Source organism: Sorex fumeus, unplaced genomic scaffold (assembly GCF_029834395.1).
Source record: "Sorex fumeus unplaced genomic scaffold, SorFum_2.1 ptg000061l, whole genome shotgun sequence".
Taxonomy (NCBI): Eukaryota; Metazoa; Chordata; class Mammalia; order Eulipotyphla; family Soricidae; genus Sorex; species Sorex fumeus.
This window is the reverse complement of record NW_026606118.1, coordinates 7,025,529-7,050,515: the sequence shown is the minus strand read 5'-3', so window position 1 is coordinate 7,050,515 and position 24,987 is coordinate 7,025,529. Positions and strand designations below refer to the sequence as shown.

Sequence of the window (24,987 nt, the reverse complement as noted above, 5' to 3'; positions counted from 1 at the left end):
GCATTTGTCGACATAGAAAAAAGAAAAGAAACAAGTCTTGCAGAACAGTTCCACATGAGAATAAGACTTATTTATCAAGTTATCAAGGTGTTAGAACACATCTTTATTAGGTTTCTTAATTGTCTAAGTTTTAAAAAAAGACACAAAGTAATGCTCACGTAAGATCTGCACAAAAATTGGTTACTACAATAAAAGTTATTCAAATTCATAACACCATCATTTGTCACATTGTTATTTCAATGCAGTAATAATGAATAGAATAATATAATGATGCATATCACATTTTGGGTGTGATATGCAAAATTCTGATCATATAAACATTTATAATATTTGAAACATGTCACCAAATTGTTCAGTTTTAGTAATTTAATTTAGCAGTTCTCAAACATGTACATATAATGTGTATGTGTGTATGTGTGTGTATGTGTGCGTGTGTCTGTGTAGGGATCTGGGCTCCACTCAACGAAGGTTTTGATTCAGGGTATGTATGCATTGCTAGCAGGCTATGAATCATCAGGGGTAGCCCAGAGACTACCATGCAGTAGAGAAATACATTTTTATGAACTAGAGAAAGTCAGCATCCTTGTGCAAGGGCCATGCTAATCTTCTCTGTATTGTTCCAATTTTAGTATATGTGCTGCCGAAGCGAGCCAGCGATAGCACAGCAGGTAGGGCATTTGCCTTACACGCTGCTGAGCGGGCGGACCCAGGTTCGATTCCTCCAACCCTCTCGGAAAGCCTGGCAAGCTACCAAGAGTATCTCACCCACACGTCAAAGCCTGGCAAGCTCCCCATGATGTATCCGATACGCCAAACACAATAACAACAAGTCTCACAATGGAGACGTTACTGGGCCCACTCGAGCAAATGGATGAACAATGGGAGGACAGTGCAGTGTACTGCTACAGAGAGAGTCAGCTGCAAAGTGTCTGGACTCACAAACACATGTTGTGATCATGATCACTGAACTTTCCCCCAGCTTTCTCAGAAAACATCTAGACACCAATAGCAGATATTCCTCCACTTGGAATAACCTACTTAATGATGACACTGTTGGAACATTGGGACTTTTTCATAGCAAACCCCAGTGAACCCCAGGAAAAGTCTAAGGACATTTCATGAAATCCTGTTCTGACCCCCTTCGATAGGCAGCAAGAAGAGTCACCAATCGGTGCTACAAACTCCACCCTTGTTTGTGAATGATCAGATTAATTCTCTTCTTAACAGACTCCTTCTTGGTCCTGTGACCCAATTCCATCTGTATCTCTGCCTAAGATTGATTTCCCAAACTAATTATTTTCACTGCTCTCTCTAGATCTTCAAATTATGTAAATCTTAAGATAATTGGCAACCAGAGTCGCCATTAGCCCACACTCTGACTTTACGTGAATTAGAAAACAATACTTTTCCCTCAAGATACTTTACTTTCTGAGCCCAGCAAGCTACCGAGAGTATTCGATATGCCAGACACAGTAGCAACAAAGTCTCCAATGGAGACGTTACTGGGCCCGCTCGAGCAAATCGGGAGGGCCTTTACCTTTACCTTTACTTTACTTTCTATCATATGAAAAGTTGCCACAAATTCTAATTTTGTTAGAACAAGTAAAGGTTGTGTCATAAATCTACTCTAATATATACACAACTTATTGTATCCTGCAGTATTACTGGTAACCATGGTGTATATTACACAGAGAATACATATATAAATTGCTCTGTGGGTGCATATTTAGTTTTTTATATTTCCTTTCTATACCACAATTGGTACCCAGCAGGTAAACTTCGGGAACATGCATGTCTTTTGTACCCAAACTTTTATTCCCGAGTCAAACACTGGTACTTCCCACCACCAAAGACATGGAGGTGGGATAGATAGTTTGATGATAATTATGACTTACTTCTTCAGGCAGAATTCTCATTTTCCCCAGCTCACTGCCTGGTGGGTGGAATGTTTGGAATAAGTTGGATTACTGGGAAATTAGTCTTTTTATAGGCACCCTATTTATGGGAAGAAAGAATAGTGTCAGTTCAGGTTCTCACTATTTAACTAGAGAAAAAGGAAGGGTGGCTAAATCTGCATAAACACAATGGCAAAGAAATATTTTGTCAAGAAATAAACTGCAGTGCTCAGGGATGAGTAATACGGTCTATAGAGGTGCCTTAATCTACAAAATGAAGTGGAGAATTAAAGCAATCAAGCTTGCTTTCTTTTCTCTCTCCCTTTCTCTCCCACTCTCCTCCCTTTCAAAGAAAAGTACCATATGAATAATTGAGGCAAGGGGATTTTTTCCTTGAATAATTCAAGAAATTACCTCAATTTTCCTCTTCACTTTTCACTTCATTTACTCTTGTAGACTGAGACCACATCTACATAATGAGACCACATTGCTACAGCACAATCAACAAGGTATTTTTTCCCCTTTTGCCTTAATTTTTCAATTGATTATGTGACACTTAACTGTATCAACCATACATTGATCTGATTTCTTAGTGGGAGAAATAAAAAGAAAAAAAGACTGGGCTAGTCAGGCCGCCTCGGCCCTTGGCTCTGCTACTCCACACAGATGGCTGTTTCAAGGCAACATGAGGAGTCTTCAAACACGTATATTTCATGTTATTAACAAGTCTGCTCCCTCTATCAATTAATGGGATCTCAGCCTAATTCCGGAGAAAGTGGACAAGAATGAAGCAACTCTTAAAAAAAAAATAAAGTTGAGTTGACTGGCATAAGACCCTTCATAGACTGTATCAGAAATTTTGTTTGCCTAATGCCTAAAAGTAGAGAGAGAGTATGGGGGACATTGTCTGCCAGGGAGGCAGGGGAGGGTGGGAAATGGAGGGGGGTACACTGGGGAGACTGGTGGTGGGAAATGTGCACTGGTGGAGGGATGGGTTTTTGAACATTGTATGATTGTAACTCAGACATAAAAGCTTGTAACTGTATCTCACAGTGATTCAATTAAAAAAAAAAGAAATTTGGTTTGAAGCAATACAAAAGAGAGTACAGGGGAGATTGTCTGCCATAGAGGCAGGGGGAGGGGTAAGATAGGAGGGATACTGGGGACCTTGGTGGTGAGAGATGTGTACTGGTGAAGGGTTGGGTGATCAATCATTGTATGAGGAAAACTCAAACAGGAAAGCTTTATAACAGTATCTTACAGGAATAATAATAATAATAATAATAATAATAATAAAGAAATTTGGTTTGGAGTTATAAAATGGCTTGATCACCACCAAGTACCTGATCTCAATCTAGCTAACTTACTTAAAGAGGTATATTATAGCACAGCGGGTAGGGCGTTTGCCTTACACACGGCCAACATGGCCGACCCGAGTTCGATTCCTCCGCCCCTCTCGGAGAGCCCGGCAAGCTACTGAGAGTATTCGATATGCCAGACACAGTAACGACAAAGTCTCCAATGGAGACGTTACTGGGCCCACTCGAGCAAATCGACGATCAACGGGAGGGCCTTTACTTACTTTACTTTTACTTTACTTTATTTTTTAAATTTTTTATTGTGATTCTGTGGTTTACAATGCTGTTAGTCACACACTTAATTCTAGCACCACACCCATCACTATTGTACCCATCTCCCTTTCCCAAAGGTGCCGAAGACCCCTCCCTCCCATGCCACTCCCTCCCAACTCAAATGTGTGGATCACTTCTCACATTATATTGCCCTTGTCCCTTTGTTGCTACCTTGCTATGTATCTCAAAGTTCCACATAGGTGAAAGACCATTCTGTATCTGTCCTTTTCTTTCTTTCATTCTGAGCGACTTCATGTAGAAGTCTGCCTGCACCCATAAGAAGGTACCTGATCATACACCTTCTTCACTATTTGAAAACATTTCAAAATGTTCAGTGTGGTTATAAACATTTCAACCTGTCTTTTCACTCTATATAAGCTATTAAATGCTTCCCCCTTTATTGTTTCTGGGGATTTCTTTCACACACAGAACCCACAAGGCACAAATACCAAGATTGCTCAGTCCAGAGACTTTCCCAGGACAACACAGTCAGAGTCGTTGAATGAAAAGGTAACATTTCTGCAGAAGGTCAAACACTTTCATGCAGATGAGGAATGGCTGGCTTTCCCTTCCTTTGCCTCATTCATCATGGCATGGTCCCTGAATGAAAATCCTTCCTGGCCAGCTTTGACTGAGTTATTTAATATTATCAATGTCTGCATAATATTTATGTATTTGCTCCGGAATGACTGCTCCTACAGCTTTAACATTTTTTTTTCTTTTTGGGTCACACCCGGCTATGCTCAGGGGTTACTCCTGGCTCATGCACTCAGGAATTGCTCCTGGCGGTGCTCGGGGGACCATATGGGATGCTGGGAATCGAACCTGTGTCGGTCATGTTGGCTGTGTGCAAGGCAAACGCCCTACCCGCTGTGCTATCGCTTCAGCCCCTAACATCTTCTTTTCTACCTCATCAGTTCTCAGTATTTTTACCCTCTGCAGCCCCAGTTGTTCATCGTTCAATTTATTGACTTTCTTTCTTCATTTTTACGTTTCTGTCTTTCATTTGTAAACACATTCTCCCCTGTCAATACTTATCTCTTTGCTCTCTATTAAACAGTACATTCTTTTTCCCTTGAATTTTTTTATTGGACAAAGTTTTTAGATCTGAACTCAACATTAACACACAAAGACAAGCTCTCAAGCCTCTTGTTTACTATTCAAAAGCTACACACATGTCACTGCAATTTAATTTTGTGTGTGGTAGCACTGTAGCACTGTCCTCCCATTGTTCATCGATTTGCTCGAGTGGGCCCACTAATGTCTCCATTGTGAGACTTCTTGTTACTGTGTTTGGCATATTGAATACATCACGGGTAGCTTGCCAGGCTTTGCTGTGCGGGCAAGATACTGTCGGTAGCTTGCCAGGCTCTCCGAGAGGGGTGGAGGAATCGAACCCGGCTCGACTGGGCTGGCTGCGCACAAGGCAAACACCCTACCGCTGTGTGTGGTGTCAAACTGAATTCTAGTTTCATTCATTAGCATGAAGTTTTCCAGTTTTCCCAGGCCATTTTGTAGAGGGCATGAATTTTGTCTTTTGTTGAGGGGAGTGATGGTGAGTCTTCCACACAGTGCTCAGAAGGCTTAGAGAACTTTCTCAGTGATTCTCAGCCAACTGGACCACCAAGACCGTTTCCGAAGATGCTATGCTTTCCCCCATTATATATAATTATATATACTTAATTCTCTTTTAAAAAATCAATTGACAATATATGCATGGGTTTTTTCTGGGATCTCTGTTCTGTTTCTTTCATTTATAGGTCTACATTTAAGCCAGTACCATGCTGTTTCAATCACTATAGCTTTGTAATATTGTTTGAGGTCAAGAAGTGACATGTGTCCTACTTTGTTTTTTCTCAAGATTACTTTGAGAATGTCCCCACTAATTTGGGTCTTTGGGATGTTGGAATACCTTGAGAAATTCTAGCCCTTCTATACTTGCATGAATTCATCAAGATTTACACTTCTGTTCTACATATGATTTACAATTTGTCAGCTACACCTGAGTAGAACTGAAGAAGGAAACATTAAGAAAGAAGAGAGTAAAGTCTCCATAAACTGCCACATCTATCCAGGAGTTCCCTCTTTAAATTCAAACACGTCTGCACCTGCTAAGAGTGGAAGCATTTCTATGTGACAGGTCCCCAGACAGGACTGGGACTTGTAGCTCAGAACATCCCAACACATTCCTGATCTCCCAATCATGTTTGTTTAGTAACATAGACTTCAGGGTCAGATCAACCTGCCCTGGGACCCCAGCTTTTCAATATTCAGCAAGTTACATACACCACCGGGGCCTTGGTTTCCTCCACTATAAAATGGGTACAATGTCACCGCTGCTGTTGTAAAGATTAAATGAAGCAGTTGGTGAAAAGCATTTAACATAGAGTCTGCCAAATAATAGACATGTAGTCAGTGACTCTTTCACAGATCAAGCAGCCCACTATGATGAGTTGCACCATCTTGCAGAAATACTGTAAGTTGTGTATTTTAGAATCTACAACCTCCAGCAAAGACAAATAAACATCATAGTGAATACCCTTCATGATGATCACGGCCATGAGGCCAAGCACCATGAACACCGCCTGTGGGCCACAAGCCTCCTGATAGAGGCCAGGGTAGTCCTTTCTTCTAGTATTTCTGCATCCCAAGACAGTGACCTCCTCAGCCACTTACGGGTTTCATCTCCATGCACTGTATCTGTAGAAACCAGCAATGGTGTACATGAAAGTTGGGAGCCACAACCTCAACATGTGACCATAGAAATGCAGCCCTGCGGTAGGAACAACAACATAGGACATTAAGAGTCCCAAAACCAATAAGAGAGAGAACAAAAGGGAATTCCCTGCCACAGAGGCAGGGTGGGATGGGGGAATGGGGGGTGGGAGGGATACTGGGATCAGTGGTGGTGGAGAATGGGCACTAGTGGAGGGATGGGTGTTTGATCGTTGTACAATCGAAACCCAAGCACAAAAATTTGTAAGTCTACAACTGTACCTCATGATGTCTCACTAATTAAAAAAAAGTCTCAAAACCTGTACTGCAAAAAGAGCATGGGCACAATGGGGACAGAGTCTTTGTGTCTGAATTTTGACGAGGGCTGGGGGTACCTCTGCTGGGTCACCCTCAAGAACTCAGCAGCGTCCAGTGTTTTGACTCTGGCTACGGGAATATGGACATTTTCCACCTTGCTCACAGTAGGATGTCTTTGAACGTATAACCTCTGGTCCACTACCGCCCATCTTAAATGGGTAATCAGACCTGCAGGTATTAATTAAACTTATGGTTCTATTCATTGTAGCACTCTGGGGATTGAACAGACAGCAAATAGCAATAAGTACTTCTGAATGTTCTCTTTGGCTTAATTACTGTTCCATAGTTAGTCCATCAAATTGATGTACAATCAACAAGGCTGTGCTTACTTGGACTGCTCATTTCGAGGAGAATGTACAGGAGCTGCCAACACCTTTTTCATCGTGCCAGGCCCAACTACAGAATAAAAGAAGATGGAACCAAGGAAGTTTTTTATCTTACCCTCCCCTCCCATAGCATTTGGGCAGGGACCACCTCTCTCCAAACCCCTCAATCAGTTTCTTTCTTTGTAGACATAACCTAGATTGACACTGGAAACTCTTCTGATCAATTAATTATATGTCATCACAGCCAGAGCACATAGGACAAGGCTATGGCAAAGTTCTAGCAAGGACCCAGAGAGTTTTAAGGTGCATGTCTCATCATGATAGAGAATCAGTAACTTATATTCCTGAAAGATAAAGGACCTAGAAATTTTAGAGGTTATCTAATTAAGGGGCTGGAACTATAGCATAGTGGTAGGGCGTTTGCCTTGTGCGCAGCCAGCCCGGCCAAGCCGGGTTCGATTTCTCCACCACCTCTCAGAAAGCCCGGCAAGCTACCGAGAGTATCTCGCCTGCCAAACACAGTAACAACAAGTCTCACAATGGAGATGTTACTGGGCCCGCTCGAGCAAAAACTAAAACCCAGAGGAGATACCTTGTATAGGTCATATAATGTTTATATTTATAAATATGTACATATAAACTATATACATTGTGTATTTATATATAAACATATATATGCATATATATTAATTGAATCACCTTGAGATACAGTTACAAAGTTGTTCATGATTGAGTTTCTGTTATACAAGTTCCATCACCCATCCTTTCATCATTGTTCCTGGTCTCCCTTCTGATGGCCTCCCTGTCATATTCCCACCCCTGCCGCCTGTCTCTATGGCAGACATTTCTTCTTCCTCTTCCTCTTCCTCTTCCTCCTATTTCTCTATCTCTTCCTCCTCCTCCTATTCCTCCTCTTCTCCTTCTCCTTCTTCTCCTTCTCCTTCTCCTTCTCCTCCTTCTCCTTCTCCTTCTCCTCCTTATCCTTCTCCTTCCCCTTCTACTTCTCCTTCTTCTTCTTCTTCTTCTCTCTCTCTCTCTCTCTCTCTGTGTTTTCCTTTTAGACACTGTGGTTTGCAATACTATTACTTAAAGGGTATAATGCACAGGACTTTACCTCCTTTCAGCATTCAGGTTTTGTCCAGAGTGGTCATTTCCAACTTTCATCGTCATAGGGTCATACAATGTTTAGCAAGAGAATCTTGTCTTGCAATGAAGGGCGACCCTTCAATTGCCCTTTGAAATAAGATTAGCTACCTTTTTGTAAGATAGATTTTAAGAGTATAGCGTCCTCTCAGAATCTAGGAGGGCTTTGTGGAAAACGGAAAAGAAGCACCCTCTAGCTTCGTCCTGCAGTACATTTGCTCCCATCTTGCTTCAGTCCCGCTCTTTATTCTGATCTCTCCACTCCTGTCTGTATGAGGCTTGAGGGCCATTGCACTGAAATCTGAGCCCACCTCCTATGACCCTCTGGTTTCAACTCCCAACAGGATCCATGTCTCCTTAAATTCTGAAATTTGTGGGTTATATCGGCTTCTTCAGGGCCTTAAACTCAGGCCTGATGCAGTCTACTGTGGGCAGGATCTACGTTGGGACACTCAGGCTAACCCTTCAGGAGGAAGGAGGGAGTGAAAAAGTTCCAATAGGGCTGGAGCAATAGTACAGTGGGTAGGGTGTTTGCCTTGCACACGGCCAACCCAGGTTCGATTCCCAGCACCCCATATGGTCCCCTGAGCACTGCCAGGGGTGATTCCTGAGTGCAGAGCCAGGAGTAACCCCTGTGCATCGCCAGGTGTGACCCAAAAAGCAAGATAAAAAAGAAAGAGTTCCAATAAGGAAAGAATGAGAGGGTCCCTAAATTAGTAGTAACTCCATCACTAATGCCCAGGTTTTCCAATTCTGCATATGGAACCTTCTACCACATCATAACACCTCCCAGTTTTATCCTGAAGATTAACTTTGACTTGAAATTTGGAACTAAAATTACTTAGAAAATTATGAATGTGGGACCAGGGAGATAGTACAGGGATTAACGCACTTACCTTTTGTGTGGACAATCCTGGTTTGATCCCCAGCACTGCCTATGGTCCCCTGAATATATCCAGGCGTTATCCCCAAGTACAGAACCAGTATTACCCCCTTTACCCCATATGTATCACCAGGTGGCCTAAACCACTCCCTAGTGATGTGTCATCTTAGGACATGTGATGTAAAAGCAGAAGAAAGGCATAACAGTTACCTTGAAAGTTGAATTTCCGTCTGCAAATAATTTTTGAAGAAGAGTATTGTGAGCAAAGATATCAGAACACAGACATTGGGCTTCCTTCCCCATCCTTGCCTTGAATTGCTGTTTGGGGGTGTTAGGAGCTCCTTTACCAGCTCTTCTAAGCTAAGTGAAGTGCTGAGCTATAGAAAATCACCATCCTCCTGAAAGAATCCAATAATGATACTCACATCTCATTCTCTAACACCTGAACTTTTTCATAAATTTGCTATTACTCTTTAGAAAGGAACCAATTGTACTGTTTCAGATCCCTATTTTTCCTATTTCCTCCCTCACTGAATTTCTTTTAGCCAGTGAATGAGATGCGAGGTAATATTCACTCATTTCTCTCTTGACCCATCTCTTTTTGGGCTGGCTCATTTGCAGTCTCGATTTATCAGAGAAAATAACAGCTTAAAGAAACGCTTACAAGTGGAACAGGGAAAAACCCAGTATTAGTATAGGATGAGAGCTTAGATGATCATCCGGTAGAGGGAAGTCGGTGAAAAGAAGAGTGCTGAGGTGGTTGACAACCCACTGCAGCATACCCTTTCTAGACAAAGAAGTGTCACTGAGGTTCGAGTGACAATTACTATAAGTGATCAATAAAATCTCTTTTTTCAATCATTCCCCTGGCAGACTTCAAGGGCCCCGGAGACATTAGACACAAGGCAATGTAAAGCCCTAAAATGTCTAGAAGTTTCTATTCACCATCCCTGTACCACAAGCACATCACAGGGGGTCATCACTGTGGCACTGAGGAACATGGGCCAGCAAGTAGACTCTCTGCTTAACTCCTGTCATTGGCACCAGCTTGTGTCCACTCCCTCGCTCCTTATTGCAAAGCAGGGAACTTGCACCTGGCAATCAGGACCAAGGAATCTCTTCATCTTTCCAGATTTTAGGCAACTTTAAAAATTCTTTCATTTTTTCTTTTAGTTTTTTTTTTTTATTAATTGGGGTTCTGTGATATACTCTCACTGTCACTGTCCTCCCGTTGTTCATTGATTTGCTCTAGCAGGCCCAGTAACGTCTCCATTGGAGACTTTGTTGTTACTGTGTTTGGCATATCGAATACATCACGGGTAGCTTGCCAGGCTCTGTCTCAGTAGCTTGCCGGGCTCTCCGAGAGGGGCGGAGGAATCGAACTTGGGTCAGCCATGTTGGCTACATGCAAGGCAAACGCCCTACCGCTGTACTATCGCTCCAGTCCTCTGTGATATACAATTATTGTTAATGATAATTCTAACACCACACCCATCACCAGTATATTCACCTCTCTCCCCACAGGACTCCTTTTCAACTGCCCCTCCTCCAAACTCATAGTGTGGATCAGTTCTCCCATTGTGTAGGGGCCCCTGTGCTGCCTTGCTATATCTTTCTTTTTTTTTCTTTTTGGGTCACGCCCAGCGATGCACAGGGGTTACTCATGGCTCTGCACTCAGGAATTACTCCTGAAGGTGCTTGGGGAACTGTATGGGATGCCGGGCATAGAACCCAGTTCGGCCGCCTGCAAGGCAAATGCCCTACCCGCTGTACTATCACTCCAGCCCTTCTTGCTATATATCTTTAAGTCCTGCCTATGAGAATGATCAACTTTGAAAAATTCTTGTGCCTTCTATCGACATTTGCCTCTGACACAATGCCTCAAGTGACAGTACACTTACAGGCATTCATGTAGGCTCCCAGAGTTATCTCTGAACCTCTTATTGAGCCATAAACCCCAAATGACAATCCCCTGAGCTCGACAACCTCTCAGACACTGCTGACATTGAAAGTCTGTGGGTCCCAATTATCCCCCACTGTAGCTCAGGAGTGAAACAGCATCAGCCACCCTGGGGGCATGACCGAAGTTAGTACTAGACAATAGTACTTAACCTTCCCCCAAACCTGAGATAAAGTCAGTATGTCCTCTGTTTCTCCTCTTCCAGGAAAATTAACGCCAGGACACTCTTCGTCATGTGTCCTTCCCCAAATGTCGGACCCTTACTTTGTATAAATTCACAGGTAAGACTGAGTGTGACATAGGGGACTCCCCATGCCCCCCACCTACCAAGGGGATTTTATCGTTCATTATGGTGTCATACAAGCCACCCTTTCTTCCCTGTTCTTTCTCAGTAAAAACCCCCTCTTGGAACCAGTCAGGCAGGACAGCTGAGTTGAGTCAGCCATCTTCCAAACTGCACACTTGTTGCCAATAAAGCTCTTTCTTGGCCTTTGACCTTTTGCCGCATCTTTCATTTGACCAGTCCTCATGCAGCACTTGAACTGACCTTCATGGTTATAAGATCCTCAGGTCTACATCCTCCTGTTTTAACTGGTTGAAGAAACAGGGCCAGAAGCTTCAGACCTGCCACTGTGATCAGGGTCTGCAGGGCTGGGATGAGCCTCTGCCCTCTGGCAGGGTCCCCGTGCACTGATATGGGGATGGGGGACACAGAGGACTACAATGCACGGGCCATGTTTGATCTCAGGAAAGTCCCTGATCTGTGTCTCCTCCCTTGGAAAGTGTCTTTTCTCTGGCTTGTACAACCGTCATCTCCTGATTGCAGAGAGAGGGTCAGCTCTGATGCTGGAGTACTGGATGCCACCTTGAAATCTGTTGGTGGCAGTACCAGTCAGCAATGGGACAGGCAACACTGCATGGTGACAAAAGAAAAGGATTCCCCAGGGCCCAATAGATAGTACAGGGGTTAAAGCTATTGCCTTGCAGAACCAGGAGCTAGCACAGCACAGCTGTTAATACACATGCTGGAGCATGTACCAACTTGATTTCAGCCCAGGCACCAAAAGTCCCGGTAGCACTGTCGGGTGCAGCCCTGGAGGTCCCTAGGGTGGCCCAGGTATCACTGGTACTGCAGGGTTTCAGGCCTTTGCACTGAACTCACGGACCAGTCGGCCAAGAATTCATGGTGGCGTAACAGAGAATACCACCCCCAAGTGCAACCTCCTTACAAGCCCTTCCCATAGGCATTTGCCTAGCACACAGCCAAGCCTGGTTTGATTCTAAACCCCAACTAGGAGTGAATCCCTGAGCACAGAGCCAGGAGTAAGCTCTGAACCCGGCCGGGTGTGGTCCAAACACAGAACATAAAAAGGAAAATTGATTCTCCTCCGACAAGCCACATTTCATTTCAAAGGACAGACAGAAGCGACGTTCCCAGCGGTGCTGGTGAATAGCACCACAGTCCCAGGGGGTGTCAGCCACTCCAGGAAAGGAGATAAAGCCTGTCTGAGGCCTGTGGGAAGGAAGACTGGGGGGACATCCTCCGTGTACAGCCTCACCCCAAAACTCAGAGGCTTTCTAATAACAACCACGACAGCGCTATGGCACCTTCCGTGCATCAGACGGGTAGAGGGAACTCTTGAAACCTTTTCTCCAGTTTGTGTAAAATCCAGATTTTTTTTTGCCTGTCTCAACGCACAGTGGGTGTCTGGGTGGGTGGAATGAGTGACAAGTTCCCTCCCCTGTGGAGCTCCTGAAGAAAAAAAATTTTAAAAAAAGGGAGTCGGGAGCAATCTCACTTGAGAATGTGACAGGCTCATGGATGAAAAAGCGTTTAAATCTGTCAGAATCCTGAATTCGGGACAGCCTGGGTACAGAGAAAGGCCTGCGCCCCGTCTGAGAGCCCCTGGGTGGCACGCATTCCAGGAAAACCCCAGGCTGGGGGAGGGGCGCATGGAACAGCTTCTTCCTCTCTTTGAATACCGTTGGAGCCAAGCAAGAGTCACCTAGGAAGGTTCCCCTCCCAACCATCCCACACACACACCCCCTGCCCCGTTCCCCTGCCGGCTGTGAACGTCTCCCCATCATTTTCTCTACCTGCCACTTTCTGGGGTAAACTCTTGAGAGCTGCCAGAAATTCAGTCTGAGGCCATGCCACAGTGGCACACGCATGACAGGAGAACAGATGGGGACCTTCTCAGGAACAAAACGTGCACACACGAGCAAGCAATTCTGGCTTTGAAGCGTCTATCCACCGTGCAGCTTTCAAAGCTTCTGAAAAGGCCAGGCCCGAGTCTGACCTACTTGTGGGCAGTGCGCATCTACGTGTCTCTACCGAAGCTTCCCTCTCGGCTTGGCAAACGGGGACCGCCTTTCCCCCACGCCCACCTCCTCGCATGTTTTGGTTCCTTCATTTCTCCCCCGTTTGTCTCCATCAAAGCGAATGAAAGCGTAACTTGAACACTGCTCAAAATCCACGAGTTCTGGGAATTCTGCATTGAGGCATTCAGCAGGAAGGACAGGAAAGTGTGGGGGTGAGGTTGGGGGCGTGGGAGGGAACAGGGGTTGGTCAATATTGTTGAAAAGAACAAACATGTGACTGGAGTTGTTCACCTTGTCTGAGTTGGCAAACCAGCTGCCTGGTGTGTCTGTTATAAACGCCACAATTCAGACTTACTGATGCTCCAACATGCATACTGCATACATTTCTGCAAGGCGGGTCTTGGTGTGCAAAATGAAGTATAGAATGGAAGCTATTATCGAGCTGACACAAGCCAAAATAGACATTAGTTTCAATTATCTGGGTTTTCAGGAGAAAGCCTTTTTAACCTTCATTATCAGGATAATTACCTCAAGTCTCACCCTTTGTGCATGTAATCAAAACCATAAAGTTTTAATCCCTTGTAACAAATAGCTGTCTGAAATCTTTCCCGGAAGTAGTGAGTAAAGAAATAATAAGCGTGCTTCTTACATGCAAAGAGCTGGGTTTTGCCGAGAATGTTGATTCCTGCCGCTTTGTTTAAAGGAGTCCTCCAAAGAGAAAATGTTCCTTTGCAAAACAGTTGACACAAGGCTGTCACATCACTCAGCAGTGAGAGTCAGGCTCTCTGGGATTTTGTTGGCAACAGAAAAGGTTGGTTTCAGAGAATCCTGGGCCCATTGTTTCTGCACATGCTACAACAAATTCTATTTCTTCCTGGAAAAGTGGCTAAGCCCATCCCTTCTTACCCAAGGTGGGTGAGTGTAAGTTTCAATCATAAAAGAAGAAAAGGGTTGCAGTGGGTCCACGCAGGCAGGACATGACAGTGGTGTTGACGTTGAGAGTCACCCCCCAGGCTGGATGATGGGGCTGAGGAACAGAGAAACAGGAACCAGGCCCCAGGTTTATGTCTCTCTCCTCCCCGGTGTCATGCGATCTCTTCCTTTATAACACAGTCATAGTCATCATTTCGGCCATAGCTCCAGTCATCAGAGTTCCATCATCCTAGGCTATGCGCAGACCTCAAAGTCCTCTCCTGCGTTATCTCTTCTTCCTCATCTCAACATCTCGTCATCGACTCTTGTCCCCAGCATCTAGTTTTCAGCGTCTAGTCTTCATCTCTGTCTCAGCATCTCCTCAGCATCTCCTTCTCAGAATCTAGTCCCAGGGTCTCATGCCAGAGTAGTTCTGTTTTTCTTCTCCAACATCTAGCCTTGTCCATTCTGTTCTGTTCTGTTCTGTTCTCTCTACCCCTTACAGCATAATTATATACAAATCAGGAAGGGTGGGGATACAAAGGTTTGGATTAAATATTATCACAACAACAAAGAGTGGTAAGGCCACTCCTTCAGGAGATTAACTCAAGGACAAAAGCTCATCTGAGGATTCAGCACTCCAGATTACTAGGAGATCTGCTCAATGGTGGGATTCCATCCAGGGTGTATTGCTTTCTCCTTTCCACAGCTAGTAATCCATTTAAACAATCATAGTAAATTTACTTCTTATAATATTCCTAGCAATGTCATTTTGTATGAACACAGTAAGAGATATGTTAAAAAAAGCTTAAACTTTGGCTCTTCCTGGGAACATCTCTCTATATATTACAGACCACAGGCCAGATTAGTCTTTCCTAACCCCAGTAGAGTCCTTATTCAGTTACCTCTTTTTGGGTTATGACAGAGTTTGTCCATGACTGTGCTCTTAACTTATAATTAAGTATTATGGCACTTGGCCTGGCCCATTTTGATGCCAGGGTAGCTTATAGCTTGCCCTGGGTCCATCCAGTCCCTTTGTTGGGACCATGCTCTTAGAGTGCTAGAAACTAAGGGCAACTGAGGCTTAAGTCAAGTAAATATGGATGCCCAGGAGTAAATATTATTTTGGAGTCAATTAACTCCATGTTGGGCTGGAGCGATAGCATAGCAGGTAGGGTGCTTGCCTTGCACGAAGCCAACATGGCCGACCTGTGTTCGATTTTCCCGCCCCTCTCGGAGAGCCGGGCAAGCTACCAAGAGTATCTTGCCCGCATGGCAAAGCCTGGCAAGCTAACCGTGACGTATTTGATATGCCAAACACAGTAACAACAAAGTCTCATGATGGACACATTACTGGGCCCGCTCGAGCAAATCTATGAACAACGGGAGGACAGTGACAGTGACAGTAACTCCATCAACTGTCTTCCTGTGTCTATACAAAAAGAACATTGCTAAATAAACGATGCAAATGACTTAAAGAAAAGAGAAAAGCAATATAGAATTATTAGTGCCTGATAGAATTGGGTGTGCCTCAGTTGCACTGTTGTGGGAGCAGCAAGGACAATCCAGTGTTATCCAACAGGTGAGTTAGATGGCTGGTCTCTGCCAAAGAAATGATAGCTCTCTCTGTTCTAGTGCTCGGGTTTACACTCAGTCTGCTTCCATCAGGCCTGCTCCCATGTTTGCAGTCAAGCAACTGTGTGTGGAGAGGCCAAGAATGTGCTCACAAGTCAGCATCCCCAACTCTTGAGCTGGGACCGTGGAGCCTTTCTCTGCAACTCCTGGTGTATGGTCCAGAGGCAGTGACCTCCACCATCAGCATCATCAAAATCATGTCTTACCATCGGTCACCAGAGAGTGCGATTTCAGAATAAAAGCCTTCCTTACCCCAAACCATGTCCCTGGCACAGAGGTTACTCCGACCTGGACCTAAATTCTTGTTTTCTCTTAGCAGAAAAGTCCAAACTCCGTTTCTAGGTAATGGTGTGAACTGTGTGTTGCTAAGCTGACTTCCTCTACTAACCTGATTAACTCAGCACGATTAGATAACAATCATCACACGCACCCAGGGAATTTCTTAGACCTCTAGCTGACTTCTGGGGCATGGGTTCATTTGGGGCACAACTATACTCTTGAACCCAGCTCCTTACACTTTAACCAACAAGTCTCCGATGCTGATCTCAATATATACCTCGGTGTGTAATGAGGCTGGGATGAGGCTCAGACTAAGTGATGATGCTTAGGTGCAGAATTCACCAAATGTTTGGGCCAAACAGATTCTGTTGAAGAATATGGATCGCTTTAGACCAAATCGTGTGTCCCCAAATGCATGTGCTAAAACTCTGCCCCCAACAGACAAAATGATATTTGGAGACGGGCCTTGGGAAAACAATTATGTCAAAATAAAGTTATGGGACTGGGGCCCCAGCATGGAATTCGTGTCCTTAGAAGGGACCCCAGAGAACTTGCTCTCTGTTTGTGCACCATCGGGGATGCAGTAAGAAGGTGACAGTTTGCAAGCCAGGAAGAGACTGTCACCTCAACCTGATCTTAAGTGTGTGGTCTCCAGAACCTCTGGGAAATAAATGCCTGTGGTGTCAAGACCCAAGCCTATGATATTGTATTATGGCAAGTAAATTAAAACAAATGTATCCCCCTCTTCCATCCCCCTGACCTTTTCCTAGTCCCACATTCCTCTTTTTTCCAACTCTTAGCAACATTCTTTCGCATTTAATTCCAGGTTTCTGAGTTCTTTTCTTTTCTGACTCAACCCAAATATTCTGATTTGCGCAGGACTCAAAGGTGGGCCAGGAGCCTGCCCTGGGTTCACTGGTTCAGGCAAAGTCCCAGAAGACCCCTTGCCCTCCAGTTAAACAACCGCTGCCGGGGGCCCTGCGAGCTGCCTTGTGGTCCCGGCCGCCTCTGCTGTGAGACTAGGTTCAGGGAACGAAGTAAATGAAATACAGCTCTGTTGGCTTCTGCTCCATTAGGAAAGGGAAAAATCAATGTTTGCCAAATGTAGAAGGACAAAATCAATAGCAAAAGAAATTTTATTTTCAACCTTCTAAGGGAGTATTACAAAGAAGAGAGAGCGAAAATTATTATTATTTATTGATGTATATAGCACCTTCTGAAAGCCTCAAAGTGTTTTATGGAATTACAAACCATCTCCATCCTCTGCTGCGGACAGACCGCTTTGTTCTATTCCGAGGCAGCTCTCTCCAGAAAGGGCGACGCAGGAAGTATTTGAGCACATGACACCACAGTTATAGGGGCGATTACTTAAAGTCGGTAGCTCGCTTGTCTATTAAAAAGAAAAAAAAAACAGAAAGTAATAATTAGTAGTGCCAGGAGTTTAGCACACTCTTAATCTTGTGGAAAGTTCCCAAGGAAGAAGCTCCTCTACAGATGTCAGAAAGCATCATGATCTATGTTGTTTGGCAGAAAGGAGAGAAGAACCTCACCCCACCCTTCACCAATGTTCCTTCATTGGAACAAGCAGCACATTTGGAGGGAAGCAGCCACCTGCTGCCAACATCTTAATGCAGTTCCTGGCAGAAGATCTTTGATAGATGGCTTCAAAGCCATGAGTGTAAAACTTCCTGAGGAGGAACCATCAAGAGTGGGGCTGTAGGAACCAGGGTTTGCAGGCATTTGCCGGCGCCAGAGAAAACCCACAAAAGCAAAGAGTGAAAATAAAATCCCATCAGGGTAGTAGGATTTCAGTCTTCTCTAATCTGGGTTGTTTTCTCCTTTGAGTTTGATCGTAATCCTAAGAGAAAGAGAATGTAGGAATAATTAAGACCTTTTTATAAGAATCTTGTAAATAACTTGACTCCCATCATTCAGCTGTCGACAAAGCCAGGAAGCGGGTCTGGCAGAAGAAGGTGAGACCTTGACAAGCTCAACTTTCAGCCTCCACGCCTCCAAGCAGGCAGATCTAGGGACATTCCTGTTCCATTGGGAATTACCCAGTGTAGTCTCTGGTACATCACAGAACACAGCAAAATTAATATAGCTAGCACTAGGGCCAGCATACACAAGCATCTCCCATCCCCTCCAGAAACCCTCCCAAGTCTCTTCAACAAATACTAGTGGAAAGACCAAGAGTGAAAGGATGAACTTGGCCCACTACTTCACACGATGTGCAAAAGTTACCTTCAAGTGGATTAAATAAACACTTAGAGATTTGACCCTAAACTACAAAATCACTGTCACTGTCCTCCCGTTGTTCATCAATTTTCTCGAGTGGGCCCAGTAATGTCTCCATCGTGAGACTTGTTGTTACTGTGTTTGGCAATATCAAGTACGTCACGGGGAACTTGCCGTGCGGGTGAGATACTCTCCGTAGCTTGCTGGGCTCTCCAAAAGGGGCGGAGGAATCGAACTTGGGTCAGCCATGTTGGCTGCGTGCAAGGCAAATGCCTTACCCACTTTGCTATCGCTCCAACCCAAACTACAAAATACACTAAAGAAATCACAGGCAGACATTCCTCACAGGAATGGCTTTGGTAGAGTCTTCAGTGATTTGGCTCCACCTGTAAGAAAAACAAGAGTAAAAATAAACAAGTCGTATTCCATTAAGCTAAAAAGGTTCTGTGGACTCACTAGATGGGTCAAAGGGTATGCTTTGCATGCTGGAGGCCCTAGAGTGATCTCTGGAACCACATAATCCCCAGAGCACTAGCAAGAGAGACCTGCAAGCACAGACCCAGTGATAATGGCCTACAACCCCCAAACCAGAACAAGTGCTGGTGGGAATGGAGAACAGGGTCCTTCATTCACTGTTGATGGGAATGTTGTCAAGTTCAGCCTCTGTGGGAAGGAATATAGTAAAACTATTAAAAAATAGAGATTCCGTATTATCCACTGATTCTACACCTAAGTGTCTATCCTAGGAACACGAAAACTGTCATTCAAAAATCTGTGACAAAGCTGTATTTATTGAAGGTCTCTTTGTCTGGAGACAAGATGTCTCTCTATGCACAATGGAAATACACTGGATCTAAGAAGGATGCAGCCTTGCGTTTTGCTACAATGTGGATGGAAGTGGCTTCATGCTAAAAAAAATTATGGTTCAGAAGGAAAAAGTCAAATGCCAAATGATCTCACTCAGATGTGATATATAAAGTATTAAAGCATCAAAACAGACAAGGTCCAGCAGAAGCAAACTTTCAGGCTCTGTCAGCAGAACTGAAGTTTCAAGGTAGGGACTGGAGGGGCAGTGGTTAGGGAAGAGAAATATTGGCATTTGGCTAGTGGGTCTGAGGTGGCAAATTTGTATCTATAAGACAAACATTTACATTCATATTAACCACTTATTATCTCAACAAAAAAGCTTTCAGATATTTCATTGTCTAACCTAGGCTGTTCCAATTTGTGTCAATTACTATGAAAATACTATACTAAGAAACCAACCAACATCCCAAATACCACCTGACATCATCAAACATACTACTTCCTTTGATTTACTGAATACTATTAGACTAGCTCTGCGTCTGCATCTTACCTTCACATTATGGACCTGGACAACTTCTCAGGCCTTTTCACTGCAACTTTTAGCTTTTCCAGCCACAACCTCTAATCCTGAGTCTGTCACTGATCTCGCCAGCCTCTCTGGAAGACTATACCTTTCCAACTATGATGCTTTGTCTCCTTCATGCCCGTCAACAGCCTTTCAGGGTTTTACAACTCCTTATTCTGTCTTCTAACACATTTTATCCCAGATTTATCCTAGATTTATCCATAGATTTGCAGGTCAGTCTCTCTACGTCTTCACTGAAATTATTAATAAACCCATCTCTTGAAATAGAACCTTAGGACAGAGCCCCATCCCACATCAGGGGAGAGTTTGCTGTTGGTTGGCATTAGCTCTTTAATCCTCACACTAGCCATTCAACTCTGAATGGGCTTAGCCAACGGTTACTCAGTTGACACACTTCTTGTCTGGAACCCTCTGGGGTCAGCCACAGGTAAGAGCCATTTTAAGAATAAGAAGGATGGGGCTGGGAACTGACATGAGGGGGATGAATTAGGTTGTTGGGAAGTCACAGAGGAATATAAGCAGAGGGTCCTGGATACGAGGGTGGTGCTAAGGGAAGCAATGTTACTGGAATGCACTAAAGCCATAACTCTCGATTTGCAATGAATGGAGCGGGGGTGGGAGCAAAGGAACACTAGATCGGAGGTGGCACAGGGATGGAACAGGAGGGCCCTGGGGCACTTGGGTGCTTGTTCAGTTTCTGTTTCAACTGGAAAACTCTCCCTAAAAATCCAGTGGACTTTCCTCTTCCTTCCTCAGCCCTCTTATGGTGCCCTTCCTCCTTGAGGCCAGCCCATCACCTCACACGGCTTCATCTTGTCTACGCAAATATTATTAGAAACTCTGTCAAAGTCCTTAATAAAATCCAGATCTACCAAATGACAGCCTGCAGGATTAGGCCTCGTCAACTTATCAGAAAAATAAATAGGCTCCACTCGGTATGAATTGTTGGCTCGCCGTGTGAGTCCATGGAGAAAACAAACAGGCTTAGCATCCGTCTCTGGAAACTCCCTCAACCTCACACCTAATCTGCATCACTGTTCTATAGTCAGTGTGGTCACGCCCTGTGTGGTTGAAAGTCCAGGACTGGACTGTCCTTGCAGAGCCAGTCCTCTGTCTCTTTCTGCTAAAGAAGCTGGTTTCACAGCAGAAGCAGAGAAGCTCAGTACTCCTCCAGGACTGCTCAGGGCATTGACTTAAGAGAAATGATGGCTGCCTTGCTTCCAGTCACCTGGGCCATAGGGAAACCCTGCAGAGGGAGGAAAGAAGACAGAGAGAAAGTTCTAGAATCTCTACAGCAACCATTGCAAACCTTTGTGCCTAAACTATAGCTTTAATTTCAATTTCTGTGATTTGCCACCAAAGGATCACCCATGACACCATCAAGTGCATAAACACCACTGAACTCTTTCCAAACACTACACAAAAGATAAAGAAGAAATAAAGACAAGTAAATAAATGGATCTCACCAGCTCCCTCCCTATACGGCCTGAATCTGAGGCCACTGATGATCATAAAAAAATAAAGTCTTTCTTCCTTTCATATGGCCACCCCCAATTGCATCATAGGCACCACATAAGGTCCCTGAGCTCTGCTGTGAGTATTCCCTGAGCACAGTAGGATGCGGCCACAAACAAAACAAAATAAAAAGACAAAATTCAATTGCCTCTGTTTTTCGTTTTTGTTTTTGTTTTGATTTTTTTTTGAGAAAGTATTCCTTTTTAAAACATTTGAATTTACTTGCTTTTCTTTCTTTATAGTCAAGGAAAGTCAGAGGCCACTGTGAGAAGAGGAGTGAAGAGGATCTATTTTCTTGGTGTTTTAGATTGAGAAGAAAGGGGTCTTCCCAAATGTTTCCTGGGTCTGCCATGTCTCAGGAACTCCTCTTCTCATCTCAGGCAGAGTCCATCCTCCATACCTGAGGCCAGTCACTTTGTCACTCCTAGTCTTGGTTATATCACAGCAACTTCTCAAAGGCAGGAGGGAAATGGAATGAACTCAGTCTCCATCCAATCAGATTCCCGAACACAAACAACAGCAAAGTTGGGAAAAGTGTCTTCTGCGCAGGATGTAGTGAAGATTGTCCAGTATCAGCTCCAGACTCTGCAGTGCTGGGTAGTGATCTCTGGTCTGCAGTGCTGAGAGAGCAAGTCCCTCCTGACCCACCCATGGATGGCTGAGCCAAGGGAACACCAGAACCGCCAGCCTCACTCACGATGAGGTTCCCTGCTATTTTCTTGAGGGTTTGCCAGGAAAGTCAGGGGATTTGGATGTTCAGTAACTAGAACAGATGTGCCATGTAAATTCCTCCAGCTCAAGTTCTCTGTTGGGTTTATTTTGCTTCCCGTCTAGGATCTCCCACTGTCGGGACTAGCTAAATCACTGGTGGGGCTCCCTGCAAAAAAATGAAAATGCAGGACTCCTTATTCCAAAGTAATTACAAATTGCAAGAGGATAACAGCAGATCATGAAACCAAATGCAAGACCTTGTGGAAACGTGAATCTGCCTTCCCATAGTGCCCGTGATTCCTAGGAAATAAATGCATCTGACTAAATTGCTGAATCAAATTCACCAGAATCAGAAGACAGAGTGGACACCCTACTTTAAGCAAGCAATTCATTATTATCCCTTTGTGGCTTCTCGTTAGAACTCCTAGAAGCAAGGGATCCAGTGCTGAGTAGAGGTTGAGATACACTGCTCTGTGGAGGAGTCTTTATAGAATTTAGGACACTGTGTCCTTCATAACTAGATACTTTCGAGGTCAGATTGGGTAGGAGTTAAATAGAAAAGGCCCTGAAGACAAGGGACCAGAAAAAAAAAATCACAGTCCAGCATGTGAAATGTCTATCTTTTAGCACAAGCCATAAACAATTCATGATTATCGAACATATTGTTCACACGTAAATAACCTATGTATACAGGAGTTACATGTATCTTCTTCCCTGAACTACATTCATCCACTTGTGTCTTGAAGTTTCCATTGTTTACCTTTGGTTTCAGCGTCTATTTTTAGCTCTTCTTATCAGTGGGTCTGTCTGGAGGAGATTAAAAGAACATGCTCCATTTTGGAAAGGTGTTAAACCCTTCTTGGTCGTTGCAGTAACCTTGGTCTGCTCTTTAAAAGCAAAGGACGGCAGTGCTAACCCAGCATTTTTCTGAGAAATGAGTGTAAATTGCAGGAAACGGTGTGTAAATTAAAGGAACTGCCCAATATAATTAGCCACACAGGAAATGTAGCAGGCCTGGAAAACAAAAGGGTAATTTATGAGGAAATATCAATTGGAATAATGTAAATAATGGGTTTTTCACTGCGGTTTCTATTACTTGTGGAATGACAGTCGTCATTAGGCAAGGAATTGCTGAGCAAAATCTAGACAGGTTCTCTAAAGATCCGCTTTCGAAGGACTTGGTATCCTCATGAAAGGTTCTTAATGAACTGGGTGGGTTTGTAGAGGAGCTAATGGGGCCCATTGAGATTCTCCACTACACCTATAAAAGATGGCCTTCGTGAGGGCCAGGAACTTCAAAGAGAGCTCTCAGGGCAGTGTCCACATCTGATGCGGAATTTCTCTCTTCTTGACTTACACTAGTCACAGCTTCCCAACGAAATGGCCAGATATGGACCATGCTGAGAAATTCATTAATACTCACCTAAATTTAAACTATTGTTAGTGTTCTTGCATGCCTCTCCATGAATCCAGTTAGCCCTATCTTCCTTCTCAGCCTCATCTTGTCTCGCCTTTGAAGCAGTTAGCCTCTCGACATGAAAAAATGACAAATCTACATAATGAGCTCAGTGGCTCGTTATATAAATGGGAACATAACACAGACTTCTAAGTAATGACTAACCACAGGAGTGCTCACCAGGATCACTGACGATTCAGCCCTCTTCTAATTAAAGAAAAAGAACCTTCACTTGGACTTTTAGGGTATATTTTGTTCTGTGAAAGCCTAACCATTACATATCTGATTACCGTAACTCTACCCTTAACAGGGTTGGCTTAGCCAACTCAGAAAATACTAGCGGTGAAACGCAAACATTCACAATAGCCGTGCTCCATAGGTCCAGGTTTCTGAGTACAAACAATTGAACCAACTGCTAAGTGAAGCAGAAAATAATATGAACAGGTCTATCGTACAGCTCTGCTCTCATTCCCTGTTAGTCTTCTAAACCAAGATGTCCTGCCAAATATCTACAACTGTAGCTGTAGTTGTAACTACTGATGTCTCCTGCATTTTGTCAACTCTCTCTCCCTGCAGTGGGGACTTGGTCAATACACCCTTCTTCCTGCTCCCTCACTGGGCCTGTCACCCTCACACCTGTTTCACACCTTCATGGAACGTAATTCCATCTCCCATCTGTATTGATACTAAACACCTAAAACACAGGGAACAGTCCAAAGAAGAGACTGGAAAAGCAAATCCTAGAATGGTATTTACTCTTCTACCTATGTCCATGGATCCAGAATCCTTTGTCCAGATCTTTCTGGTCTTTTCTCTGTGTCTTTTATGGCCCTGATTTTAAAAAAAAGGGGGGGGGAGGTAATGGGTGGGGGGTGTTTGGTGTTAACAGTGCCCTCGAATAAAATGGTGACATTTCTACACAGAGATAAAATACAGCCTGATTCTGATTCCTGGCCATCAGAGTTAGCCCCCTTTATAATGATGTGGGCTATTGGCCATCATTTTCACTATTTACTATTATGGGTAGTCAGAGGCTCATAAAATTGTGGGCTTCCTTGATGCTTAAACAGCACGAGAGATAAATCACATGCAAGAAGCGTTGGCTGACACGGGATGAAACCTGACTGGGAACAGCTGGATGGCTCTCTTGACTAAATATTTACAAAAGGCGTGATTATATCACTGAGCGACACTGCGCGAATATAACAATTTATCAATCATCTTGTTTAACACCCATCCCCACAGGAAGGCCTCCATTCCCACTTAACAATAAGAAACTACAGTATTATTTAATTACTTTCATTTAAAGTTATTTCCTTCTGTATTTCTTACAGAAGCCCTGATGCTTCTAGATGAGCACATTTTACAGATTCCAAACATATGGATTATAGCCACACACACACACACACACACAGACACCACCACCACCACCACCAACAACAACAACAACAACAACAAACATTAAACCACACGCTGAGGGGCTGGAGCGATAGCACAGCAGGGAGAGCATTTGCCTTTCACATGGCCAACCCAGGTTCAATTCCCAGTATCCCATATGGTCCCCCAAGCACTGCCAGGGGTAATTTCTGAGTGCA

General features: G+C 44.0%; 1 non-coding gene across 1 annotated transcript; it reads right to left on the bottom strand.

Moving 5' to 3' along the window:
- Positions 1 to 547: 547 nt before the first annotated feature.
- LOC130034806 (U6 spliceosomal RNA) lies at positions 548 to 651 on the bottom strand. The gene has a single exon (XR_008794156.1). It is a non-coding gene; the product is annotated as a U6 spliceosomal RNA (small nuclear RNA).
- Between the last annotated feature and the right edge of the window lie 24,336 nt (positions 652 to 24,987).